Source organism: Hyperoodon ampullatus (assembly GCF_949752795.1).
Source record: "Hyperoodon ampullatus genome assembly, chromosome: 2".
Classification (NCBI taxonomy): Eukaryota; Metazoa; Chordata; class Mammalia; order Artiodactyla; family Ziphiidae; genus Hyperoodon; species Hyperoodon ampullatus.
In genome coordinates this window covers 158,130,747-158,144,032 of record NC_136915.1, presented here as the reverse complement: position 1 = coordinate 158,144,032, position 13,286 = coordinate 158,130,747, and positions in this window count along the sequence as shown.

The following is a 13,286-nucleotide window of genomic DNA, read 5'->3' as shown; positions in this document are numbered from 1 at the left end:
TGACCTTAATAAATGATATTCCACTTAAAAATATTACCTTAAAAATGAGCCTCTATCCACTAGTATATTTACCAATTGCATTTTAAGGTAATTTTAGAGATAGGCAATCCCAAGTAGCCAGCCAGTTTTTAAAACAGCTCCATTGAGGTGTAACTGACAAATAAAATTGTATATATTTACCGTGTATAATTTGATCTTTTGATGTATTTGTATGTTGTGAAATGATCATAACAATAAAGCTAATTAACATTTTAATCACCTCATATGTGTAAGAGATCAGTATTTGTCTTTCTGTATTTGGTTCATTTCACTTAACAGAATGCCCTCCAGGTTCATCCATATTGTTGCAAATGGCAGAATTTCCTTTTTAAAGGCTGAATAATATTCCATTGTATGTATATACCACATTCTTTAACCATTCATCTGTCAACGGACATTTAGGCTGTTTCCGTATCATCACTGTTGTGAATAATTCTGCAATGAGTAAAGGAGTGCAGATATCTCTTTGAGATCCTGATTCCAATTCTTTTGGATAAATACCCAGAAGTGGGATTGCTGGATGATATGGCAGTTCTATTTTTAATTTTTTGAGGAACCACTATACTGTTTTCCATAATGACTGTACCAAATTACAATCCCACCAGCAATGCGCAATGATTCTCTTCTCCCCATCTTCGCCAACACTTGTTATCTTTTGTCATTTTGATAATAGCCATCCTAACAGGTGTGAGGTGATATCTCATTGTGGTTTTGATTTGCATTTCCATGATGATTAATAATGTTTGAGCACCTTTTCATATACCTGTTGGTCATTTGTATGTCTTTTGAGAAATGTCTGTTCAGGTCCTTTGCCCTTTTTTAAGTCAGATTGTTTTGTTTTTGCTGTTGAGTTGTATGAGTTCCTTATACATTTTGGACATTAACCCCATATCAAATATGCTGTTTGCAAATATTGCTTGCCATTCTGTAGGATGCCATTTTACCCTAAGTCTCTTCTGTTGTGCAGCAGCCTTTTAGTTTGATGCAGTCCCACTTGTCTATTTTTACTTTTGATGCCTGCACTTTGGGTGTCATATTCAAAAAAATCATCACCAAGATCAATGTCAAGAAGCTTTTCCCCTATTTTTTCTTCTAGTAGTTTTACAGTTTAAGCTTTTACATGTAAGTCTTTAATCCAATTTCATTCTTTTGCATGAGCCACGATTTTTTAAGCTACTTTTTTTTTTTTTTTTACATCTGTTAGTTTTGAAAACTCTAAAGGAGACTGACTTTGCAAAGCTTCCTTTAGGTTGCACAGAATGACTTTTAAAGCTGAATTTAATCACAGAGAAACAATGGACCTTGACCATGGGATTCCTGCTCACAATTATTATTGCTGAGTTGACATTACAGGAAGGGAGAAGGGTTGAAGAAACATCTAGATTCCCAAACAGACTTCTTTCTTCTGTCTTCCTTTGTTAACTTGCCGTGTTTCATCTTTAGTCAGATGAGTTATGATATATATTATATATATAAAAGTAATATGAAATTATAATGAAGAAGCTTATAAAGGCCAAATTCTTCTACACTGATATATGTTTCTAAAAGACCTTTACTTAGTTTAGTTGTAAACTAAAATTTGTTTCTAATCTATGTTCTGGCATCCCAATTTGGGATATACCCAAGATGGCTTGTGTGTTGCTAGTTGCTTCATATAAGGTGACTTCCACTTTGGGTGGAAAAAAGTAAAATAATTTCTATGTTATTGCTAAAATATTTCACTTTTATTTGAATGTACTGTGCCCAATTAATTATATAATTCATTGCAGTTTGGTTGACACTGAATAATGATGTCCACATTCATGTAGCAGTAACAAACTACTTCAAAAAAGAAACTGAAGAAAAAAAACAAGCATGAAATAAAGAAGAGCAGAGAGTTCAGTAGGCTTCATGAAGTTCACTACAGAATTAGGTGGGAAACATGAGATAAGTGTTAGGGTTGAGAGGAAAGGGAGATAAATAGCAGAGGATGCATCTTCTAGCTTGGGGTCATAAGAAGAATGGCCACAGGGTGGCAGCACAGTCTTAAGAGCGGAAAATTTTCTGTTGGACCACCCTTTAGTTTGCTAAAACCACAGTGTGTGTGTGTGTGTGTGTGTGTGTGTGTGTGTGTGTCTCCCAACAGTTTATTTTATCCCTTTATTTTTTTTTTAACTTTTTATTTTATATTGGAGTATGGTTGCTTAACAATGTTGTGTTAGTTTCAGGTGTACAGCGAAGTGATTCAATTATACATATACAAGTATCTATTCTTTTTCAAATTCTTTCTCCATTTAGGTTGTTACATAATATTGAGCAGAGTTCCCTGCGCTATACAGTAGGTCCTTGTAAAACCACACTTTTTTCTCAGAATTCCTCTATGTTGGTTTTCCCCATTATCCTAGGGAAACACCAACAGATGTTCAGAATCAAAGGCACTCCTAAAACTTAAACTGAGGAAAAATGCAGCATAAGGCACTATCTTTACTCCCAGATTCTGTATAGATGCTCTTAAAAAGGTTTCAAACTATCTGTGAGGAAGGACCAACTTAAGTTACCAAATCATCATACACTAATGATTTTGTAAAATTTCGATGAAAATGATTGTATTAAAAATGAACAAAAAGACATTGAAATCATAAGCTTATTTTTAAAATAAGTAGTTCAACAGATATAATCAGATGAACATATAAAAATTTTTAAATTACATTTTAATAAATATAAACAGAACTTGTCTATTTTTGCTATTTTTGCCTGAGCTTTTGATGTCATATCCAAGAAATCATTGCCAAGACCAATGTCATGAAGCTTTCCCTCTATGTTTCCTTCTAGAAATTTTATAGTTTCAGGTCTTTAATCTATTTTGAGGGTTTCATATGTGTGTGTATGTATGGTTTAAGATAGGGTCCAGTTTCATTCTTTTGCATGTGGATATCCAGTTTTCCTAACACCATTTGTTGAAAAGACTATCTCTTCCCCATTGTGTAATCTTGGCGCCCTTGTCAAAGATCATTTGACTGTATGTGTGTGGTTTGTTTCTGGGCTTTCTATTCTGTCTCAGTGACCTATATGTCTGTCTTTATGTAAATATAAACAGAACAAACATAACACAGAATAAAAAGAGAAAAGAGTTACCAAAACTATTTACATTGTTTATTGAAAGTATATGTATAGATGATTAATACAGAGATTACTATTACTATATTCTACAATTATATTAAACAAAACATTTATGAAGGATATAGTAAATCTCTATATTCAGTGTCCTATATATGTACATTTTATGGACATAATGTATATCCATTTAAAAATTTTTATTGTGATCAACTTGCTTCTTGCTCGTTACTTTATCCAGTCCAGATTCAATTGATGATAACACTATTTGCAGCATATAATGTATATCCAGACTGTTTCTATATTTGTTTTAATAGTATCATAATAGAGAAAGCCAGTTTCAAGAGGTATGCTGATAGGAATAGAGGAAGAGATTTTAAAGCAATTTCACTAGCTGAAGATATTCATTTTTAATGTTTTTTAAAAACAAAGCAAGTGGGCTTCCCTGGTGGCGCAGTGGTTGAGAGTCCGCCTGCCAATGCAGGGGACATGGGTTCGTGCCCCGATATGGGAAGATCCCACATGCTGCGGAGCTGCTGGGCCCGTGAGCCATGGCCGCTGAGCCTGCGTGTCCGGAGCCTGTACTCTGCAACGGGTGAGGCCACAACAGTGAGAGGCCCGCGTACCACAAAAAACAAAAAACAAAAACAAAGCAAGTGATGTAGTATTTTCAAAATTCATTGTCAATGCTTCATCAGTGGCCAGTTCCAACAATTCATCCTGTAAAGTTATATTAAATTTAAATTATATTTCAATGAATGAGTTTATGGTTCCATGAATTTCCTATGCATGGATCTTCTTTTGATGGAGTATAAAAATTTTAAACATTCTATCAATTCTGTCAGGTGTTTGGTAATCATTTTGTGCAGATATGCAATATCAAAATCATTACCTGCTGCATGGATAATTGTTGTTAAATTACGAAACATGACATAACAATCTGTGAAAACTGTTCTTCCATGCTTCTAATGTTTATTTTGACTTTTCAGTCATCTGCTACTGGAAAACATGTTACATTTCTTCCTTGTTTGGAAATATTAAGATTATTAACATAACTAAGATTTCAGGAAAATAGGCGAGTCTGGCTGTCTAATACATATCTTTAAAAAGTTGAGCCCAAACTGGTTTCTTGTTTATCAGTAACTCTAAATTTATTCAACATCCAAACATTCTCTACAGAACTTTTTTCCTAGATAACCACTGTACCTAGTATACAATTACAGTTGTTTGTGATCAGCTTCCATATTATCACATAAAGAGAATACTCTCAAATGGAATGCATTAGCTTTTATGTAATTCATAATTTTTACTGTGTCACTAAGCACATTATTTAGTTTGGCTGACTTTTTTTCATAGTAAGATTTTCTTGATGAAGGAAGAAATGTGTCGCTTTACATTTTGGCTCAAACTCCTTAATCTGAGCAATTACTCTAGAACCTTCTCCTATACAAGATTTAAACTCTGAATCACATTTACTGATATAGATCATAGAGGGTCATATCAAGTTTCTTTAAAGTTTTCTAAATACTTTCAGTTTCTATACTTATCTTGTTCACACTGGTAGCAGTTTATGGATGGGCACTGGTTCACAGATTCAGCTTTGAGTGATATTGCTTTCATGTACTTCTTCAGTCCCACTTAAGTCACTATTGGGTAGTGATTCTACTTAACTAAGTTCACTGAATTTTATTTAGGTTAATTCCTCTGTCTAGCTTATAATATAAACGATAAAGAATTTAAATGAAAATATCGTTTGTTGAACTGAGATGAACATTTACTGAATGCCTACTCTGCCAAAAATTTTACATGTCTTACATCCTTAAGAGGTGGTGTTATTACAATTTCCATTTTACAGATAAAGAAACTGAGGTTCAGAGTGTTTAACTAATGCTCAAGATAACATAGCCAGTAATCGGTAAAGCTGGGATTTGAGCGCTCTACAACTCTTTTCTTTATACCAGGATCTCTCCATCATATCCTACTTTTTAGAGCAAAAAGAAAATAATTTCAAATTAATGACCTAGTCATAAGATGAATGGGAAAAATTATATTTCAAAAGTGAGACAATGATAAAGACACCAAAGAGAAGAAAATGTAGGAAAAGTATATCATGATAAAATGATAAGTATGTGTGGGAAAACAGCTGAAAATGTTTGTGGCAAGAGGAAATTTTAAAAATGAACTTTATTGAGGTATCATTTACATATAATAAAATGCACCCATCTCAAGTGTACAGTTTTATGAGTTTTGACAAATGTATGTACTCATGTTACCATCATTACAATAAAAATAGAGAACATTTCTATCAGTCCCAAATTTCCCGTGTCTCTGCCTTCCCTATTAATCACCGTCCCCCATGGCTCTAGGGAAGTTTCATCTATTTGCTGTTACTATAGATTAGATTTGTGTTCTCCAAAGTTTCACATAAATGGACTCATGACGTATGAACTCTGGGTCTTTCGCTTATTGCTTAACATAATGTTTTTGAGAGTCATCGTGTAATTATGTATAGCAGTAGTTTGTTCCTTTTTAATACTGAGTAATATTCCATTGTATAGATATACTATAATTCATCTGTTCATCTGTTGATGAACATTTGTATTGTTTCTAGTTTTGGGTGATTATAAAAAAAGCTGCTCTGAACATTCATGTCCGAGTGTTTGTGTGGACATGTGTTTCTTTCTTTTGGGCAAATATTTAAGAGTGGAATTGCTAGGTTGTATGATAAATGCATCTCAACTTTCTAAGAACTGCCAAACTGTTTTCCAAAGTGGTTTATTATTTTATATTCCCACTGGCAACATATGAGCATTACAGTTATTCCATATCCTTGCCAACATTTGATATTGTCAGTGAAAGGAAGTATTTAACATATCAATTTAGAAAGATGAGTTGCTTTTAAGCTTATCATTTGACAGGAAGGGAGTGAATAGTGGATGAGATTCTGTCGTACTTCTGTTTCTTCATTTGGATAGCTAATGCTCAATAAATCTCCAAGGGCACCATACTTATTGATATTTAGCTTATCACTGCTTTTAGCTCCTCTTGTCCCAATCTCTTCCAATTGAAGTCATTGATAGTGCTGAGTTGAGCTCAGTTCAGTCTTCTCCCTCAATTAGGATGGAATATGTGGCAGCTGAGAGAAAATATTATGATCATAGACTCAGTAGAAGATAAGGTGAGCTCTGAAAACCCTCCAAGTGGTTGCTGTTAAGAAGTCTATTGAGTCTAATTGTTGTTTCACTATAGATATATATTTTTAGCCCGATAATATTGTTTTGATTACTGTGTAAGATTCAGGTGTATAGCATTGTAATTCAACATCTGTGTACACTACAAAGTGGTCACTACCACAAGTCTAGTTACCATTCATCAACATACAGTTGACCCTCTTCACCCATTTCACGCACCCTCAGCACCTTTCCCCTCTGGTGATCACTAATTTGATCTCTGTATCTACGAGTTTGCTTTTGTTTTATTTTGTTTGCTCATTTGTTTTGGTTTTTTATGCTTCACGTATAAATGAAATCATATCTGACTTATCTCACTTAGCCTAACACCTTCAAGGTCCATCTATGTTGTCACACGTGGCAGGGTTTCAGTCTTTTTTATGGCTGAATAGTATTCTAATGTGTATATATGCTACATCTTCTTTATCCATTTATCCACTGATAGACATTTATGTTGTTTCCATATCCTAGTTAGCGTATATAATGCTGCAGTGAACATAGGGGTGCATATGTCTTTTTGAATTAGTGTTTTTGTGCTCTTCAGGTAAGTACCCATAAGTGGAATAGGTGGGTCATATAATAGTTCTAGTCTTAGTTCTTTGAGGGTTCTCCATACTGTTTTCCATAGTGACTGTACCAATTTACAGTCCCACCAACAGTGTAGGGTTCCCTTTTCTTCATATCCTCTCCAACATTTGTTATTCCTTGTCTTTTCAATAATAGCCATTCTATTATAACATGTGTGAGACATAGTCTCATTGTGATTTTCTTTTGCTCTTTATAGATAATTTATGTTTTCTCTGATAACTTTTAAGACACTTTCTTTGCCTTTCATATTTTATAGTTTCCAATGTGATGTGCTTAAGGTGTGGATTTAGTTTTATTTACCCTGCTTGAAACTCAAATTTGGTAATCCTTATTTCACATTAATTCTGGAAAATAGCCATTATCTCTTAAAATTTTTTAATAGGGAATTTCCTGGAGGTCCAGTGGTTAGGACTCTGTGCTTTCACTGCCGAGGGCCCGGGTTCAATCCCTGGTCAGGGAACTAAGATCCTGCAAACAGTGTGGCCAAAAAAATTTTTTTTAAATAAACATTTTATTTGTAAATAGTTTCAAACTTAGAAGAAAGCTGCAAAAGTAAACATAGTAACAAGGAACACTGCTGAACCTTTTATCCAGATTTACTTACTGTTAACATTTACATCATTTGCTTTGTCATTTGTGCTTCTTGACATCTCCTTTGTTCTCTCTCCCTGTCTCTCTCTCTCTCTCTGTATTTTTTTCTGAACTATTTTATGTCATTCATTATCTCTTTAAATATTCCTCTCCTCCATTTTCTCTTCTTTTGGAACATGGATTAGGTATATGTTGAAACTTCTCATTTATCCTGCATGACTCAATTTGTCTGTTGCAATTCCAGTTATTCATCTTTCAGTGTCACATTCCAGGTATTTTCTCCAGATCAGTCATCTAGGTCTCCACTTTTTTGTACAGGTCTGTTAATCTGCTGTTTGACTCACTTATTGAGTATTTAAAATCAATGAGTGTATCATTTCTGATTTTATTTTGTGCTTGTATTTTTCTCCATTTTTATATTTTTGGGTTTTTCATCTTTATTTTATATGTTCTTATTATATAGTCTGTAACAAATAATTCAATTATCTCTAAAGCTCTTGTGGGCTTAACTCTGTTTTTTGTTATTTCTGCCTATTCTTGCTTATGGTGGATTGCTCCTTTGGATGTTGTAAAATTTTGTTTTCTCAGTCATGCTTGGTGGAGATCCTGTGTGGCCTGCGCTGAAGGCATATCTCTCCAGAGCAGTGGTTCTTAGTCTTTGCTGCACATTGGAATCACCTAGTGAGCCTTTAAAATTAGGATGGCAGGTTGAACCCCAGACCAGTTAACTCAGATACTCTGAATGTGAGACTGAAGCATCAAAGTTTTTAAAGCTCCACCATCAAGGTTGAGAACCACTGCTCCAGAGAGAGTTTGCCTTTCATTTTTACAGGCACTGAGAGTGTGTTTCCCACCCTTGATCACTTTAATATTAATTTCTCAGCTCTGGGTTCCTGAATTACATAGGTAGATAATTCTTTTTAACAGTAGAAAGACATTTTTAATAGGGAATATCAGTATACCAATTTGATTCTTTTTGATTGTTTTGTTTTGTTCTGTTTTCTAATTTCATTGAGGAATAATGGACAAATGTAATTGTATGTATTTAAAGTGTAAAAGGTGATGATTTTATATATGTATACATTGTAGAACGATTACCCAAGATCAAGCTAATTAACACATCTATCGCTTCATGTAGTTAACTTTTTTTTTTCTTGCGGTGAGAATGCTTAAGATCTACTCTCAGCAACTTTCAAGTATATAAGTATATAATAGCATAGTATTAACTATAGTCACCTTGCTGTACATTAGATTCTTAAAACTTATAACTGAAAGTTTGGCCCTTTGACCTACATCTTCCCATTTACTTCTCCTCCTAACTCTTGGTAACCACCATTTTACTCTCTTTCTATGAAGTCAGGTTTGTTTTGTTTTGTTCAGGTTCCACTTGTAATACCATGCAGTATTTGTCTTTCTGTGCTGTCTAGCTTCTTTCACTTAGTATAATGCCTTCCAGTTTCATCCACATTGTTGCAAATGACAGATTTCCTTTTTTATGGCTGAATAATATTCCACTGTATAAATATACCACATTTTCTTTATCCATTCATCTGCTGATGGACATTTAAGTTGTTTCCATATTTTGGCTGTTGTGAATAGTGCTGCAATGAACATGGGAGTGCAGATATATCTTCCAGTTACCAATTTCTTTTCCTTTGGCTATATACCTAGAAGTGGGATTGTTGGATCATATGGTAGTTCTATTTTTTGAGGAACCACTATGAGGTTTTTATTTATTTTTTTAAAATTTATTTATTTTTTGCAGTACGTGAGCCTCTCACTGCTGTGGCCTCTCCCGCTGTGGAGCACAGACTCCGGACACACAGGCCCAGCGGCCATGGCTCACGGGCCCAGCCACTCCGTGGCGTGTGGGATCCTCCCGGATTGGGGCACGAACCCATGTCCCCTGCATTGGCAGGCGGACTCTCAACCACTGCGCCACCAGGGAAGCCCTATGACGTTTTTATAATGGTTGTAACAGTTAACATTTCCACCAATAGTATATAATGATTCACTTTTCTCCACATTCTCACCAATGTTGGTTAACGTTTGTCTTTTTGATAATAGCTATCTTAACAGGTGTGAGATGGTATCTCATCATGGTTTTAATTTGCATTTCCCTAATGATTAGTGATGTTGAACACCTTTTCATGTGCCTTTTGGCCATTTGGAAAAATGTCTGTTCAGGTCCGTTACCTATTTTTAATTGGATTATTTGCTTTTTTTTGCCACTTAGTTGTGTGAGATCTTTATATTTTTTTGGATATTAACACCTTATCAGAGATGTGGTTTGCAAATATTTTCTCTCTTTCTGTAAGTTGCCTTTTCAATTTATTGATGGTTGCTTTTGCTCTGCAGAAGCCTTTTAGTTTGATGTAGTCCCACTTGTTTATTTTGGCTTTTGTGCTCTTGGTCTCTTATCCAAAAAAATCACTGCAAAGACCAATGTCAAGGAATTTTTCCCCTATGTTTTCTTCTAGAAGTTTTATGGTTTCAGGTTTTACATTTAAGTCTTTAATACATTTCACATTAACTTTTATGAGTGGTGTAAGATGGGGGGTCCAGTCCTTCCATTCTTTTGCATGTGAATATCCAGTTTTCTCAGCACCAGTTGTTGAAGAGACTTCCCTTTCTTATTATGTGTTCTTGGTGTCCTTTTCTGAGTTTAGTTGACTCTATATACAAAGGTTTATTTCTGAGCTTTCTGGTCTGTTCCATTGGTCTATGTGCCAGTACCATACTCTTCTGATTACCATAGCTTTGTAGTATAGTTTGAAATCAGAATGTATGATGTCTCCAGCTTTATACATTCACAAGATTGCTTTGGCCATTCAAGGTCTTTTGTGGTTCCATACAAATTTTAGTATAGTTTTTCTATTTCTGTGAAAAATGACAGTAGAATTTTGATAGGGATGGCATTGAATTTGTAGATCTCTTTGGGTGGTATAAACATTTTAACAATATTAATTCTTCCAATCCAAGAACACTGGATTTCCAGTATTTGTTTTCTTCAATTTCTTTCATCAGTGCCTTATAGTTTTCAATGTACAGATATTTCACCTCCTTGGTTAAATTTATTCCTAAGTATATTGTTGTTTTTGATGTTACTGTAAATGGAATTGCTTTTAAAATTTCTTTCAGATAACTCATTGTTAGTGTATAGAAGCACAATTGATTTTTCTATATTGATTTTCTTTTTTTTTTTTTGAGGTACGTGGGCCTCTCACTGTTGTGGCCTCTCCCGTTGCGGAGCACAGGCTCCGGACACGCAGGCTCAGTGGCCATGGCTCACGGGCCCAGCCTGTCCGCGGCATGTGGGATCCTCCCGTACCGGGGCACGAACCCATGTCCCCTGCGTCGGCAGGCGGACTCTCAACCACTGAGCCACCAGGGAAGCCCTATATTGATTTTTTATCCTGCAACTTTGCTGATTTCATTTATTAGTTGTAACAGGTTTTTTTGATGGAGTCTTTAGGGGTTTTCATATGTAAGATCATCTCATCTGCAAACAGGCATTAATTTTACTTCTTAATTTCTAATTTGGATACCTTTTAGTTATCTTTCTTGCCTAATTGCTGTGGCTAGGACTTACAGTAGTATATGTTGAACAGAAGTGGTGAGAGTGGGCATGCTTGTTTTTTTCCTGATCTTAGAAGAAAGGCTTTTAACTTTTCACCATTGAGTAGGGTGTTAGCTGTGGGCTTGTCATATATGGCTTTTATTATGTTGGGGTGTATTGCTTCTATAACTAATTTGTTGAGAGTTTTATCTTGAAAGGATGTGAATTTTGTCAAATGCTTTTTCTGCATCTAATGAAATTATCATTCTGTTAATGTGGTGTGTATTACATTTATTGATCTGTGTATGTTGAACCACCATTGCATCCCAGGGATAAATCCCACTTGATCATGATATATGACCCTCTTACTGTGCTGTTGAAGTCAGTTTGTTAGTATTTTGTTGAGAATGTTCACCACATCTATGTTCATCAGGGATATTGGCCTGTAATTTTCTTTTCTTGTAGCATCTTCACCTGGCTTCAGTATCAGGGTAATGCCAGCCTCCTAAAATGAGTTTGGAAGTGTTCCTTCCTTTCAATTAGGTAGTAAAATTTGATCCTTGTGTTTGGGGAAGCTCCCCCCGCCCCAGACGTCTATGCCAAGATAGACAGTTTCCTTGTCATCTCTTTTTACTGAGAAAGTAGCCCTTTGAGGGCTTATAGGGGCAAGGAGGGCTCTGTTCCACTTCTTCACATTGAACAAACCCGAGGCTTTATCATCTATTTCCACATGGCTGTGAAAACCCAAGCTTCCTACTTACCCATATCAACAAGTACTCTCTGGACAGCCTAAATGTCAGTGCCAATATAACACATCTATGTTTATGTTCTTCCCTAGTTTTAGGAAGGATTTCCCAAATTTCTAGAATTTCCCTCACTTCCCGGTGACTCATATTTTATCCAGCACTTCAGGTTTGTTTTTTTTTTTTTTTTTTGTGGACTTAGATCACAACATTGCTGGAAATAGAAGTCTTGCTCTGACTGTGAATCTGTACCTCAGGGCCATACCTTGTCCTTGAATTCATTCTCCTGTTCCTAAAGTCTGCCTGAATCAAGTGTGAACTTGCTGTGTCTTTGGCCATGGTACATTGGGTTTACAAGCGTCCACCTGGTAGACAGACCTCTGGAGCTTCTATGTGTTTCCCTAGACAGTGCCTGGCCCGGTCTTGGCTTCATCTTGATCCAGCTGGTCTGTGTTGCCAAGGTCCCATCATGCTTCGAATTCCAACCTACCTGAATTATGTCAACCTTTATTCTTTTTCTTCTGCTTCCAAATCTCTGTCTTCATTGACTTGTCAAACTTAAGTCTGGTTTCAGTTTATTTCCTGAACTCATCTTTCCACAAAGGACTCTGTCCCTGATTTGAGAGTTTGTAGTGTGGTTTGTAGCAATTTGGGAATTGGTCCAACTCAGGATTCAGGTTTCTAAGGTGCCCAGATGGTCTTAGCAAAAAGCTTCTTACTTTCCACTTCATTTCAAAACCACTTAGCTTGAGTATGTAAATTTCAAAGACTTTCTATTACGTGTTGGTAATATATATACCTAGAGTATTAATTGAGGGTAAATACTGAATTTTTCATTTTGTCAGAAAGAGGAGTTTACAGTTGAGGATATCTTTTTATTTACTTTTATTTGTTTAATTTATGTGTAGCCATCTCCCTGTAATACCAAATAAAACCAGCTGTGGCTGGATTGTGGCTGTTCTGGTCCATGTGCCCTTTTCCTCTGAGACCTTGTGAGAAAACTGAGTTTGGTGAAAAGCATCCAGTGAGCTCTTGACAGTATTGGATAGATCACTTACCCCAGTTTGGACTTTCTTATTTCTTTTAGGAAGCCCTGTGGAGATCGCCACTGAAACCTCGGTCTTACTCAGAAAGCAACTCATAGCCCTGTACCAATGGGGTTAGCATTTGATCGTGAACATGGCTCTAAGGATTAAACAAGATACATGGTGGCGAGAGAGCACTATGTGTTAGTAGTAAGCCCACAGGAATCATGGGTTGTATGGTTGGTCAAGTCTAATAGAATTTTTAATATTTATCAATTGCATCCTTTGGGGTTTGCGTTGGTGTCTTCCTTTCAATTGTTTTGTTCTTGTTTAGATTTCTCTTCTTACTTTCTCTCTTCTCTTTCTTGGCACTATCTTCAAAAGGAGTCAGGAGGGTCTCCCAGAAGTGGCCTTTGAA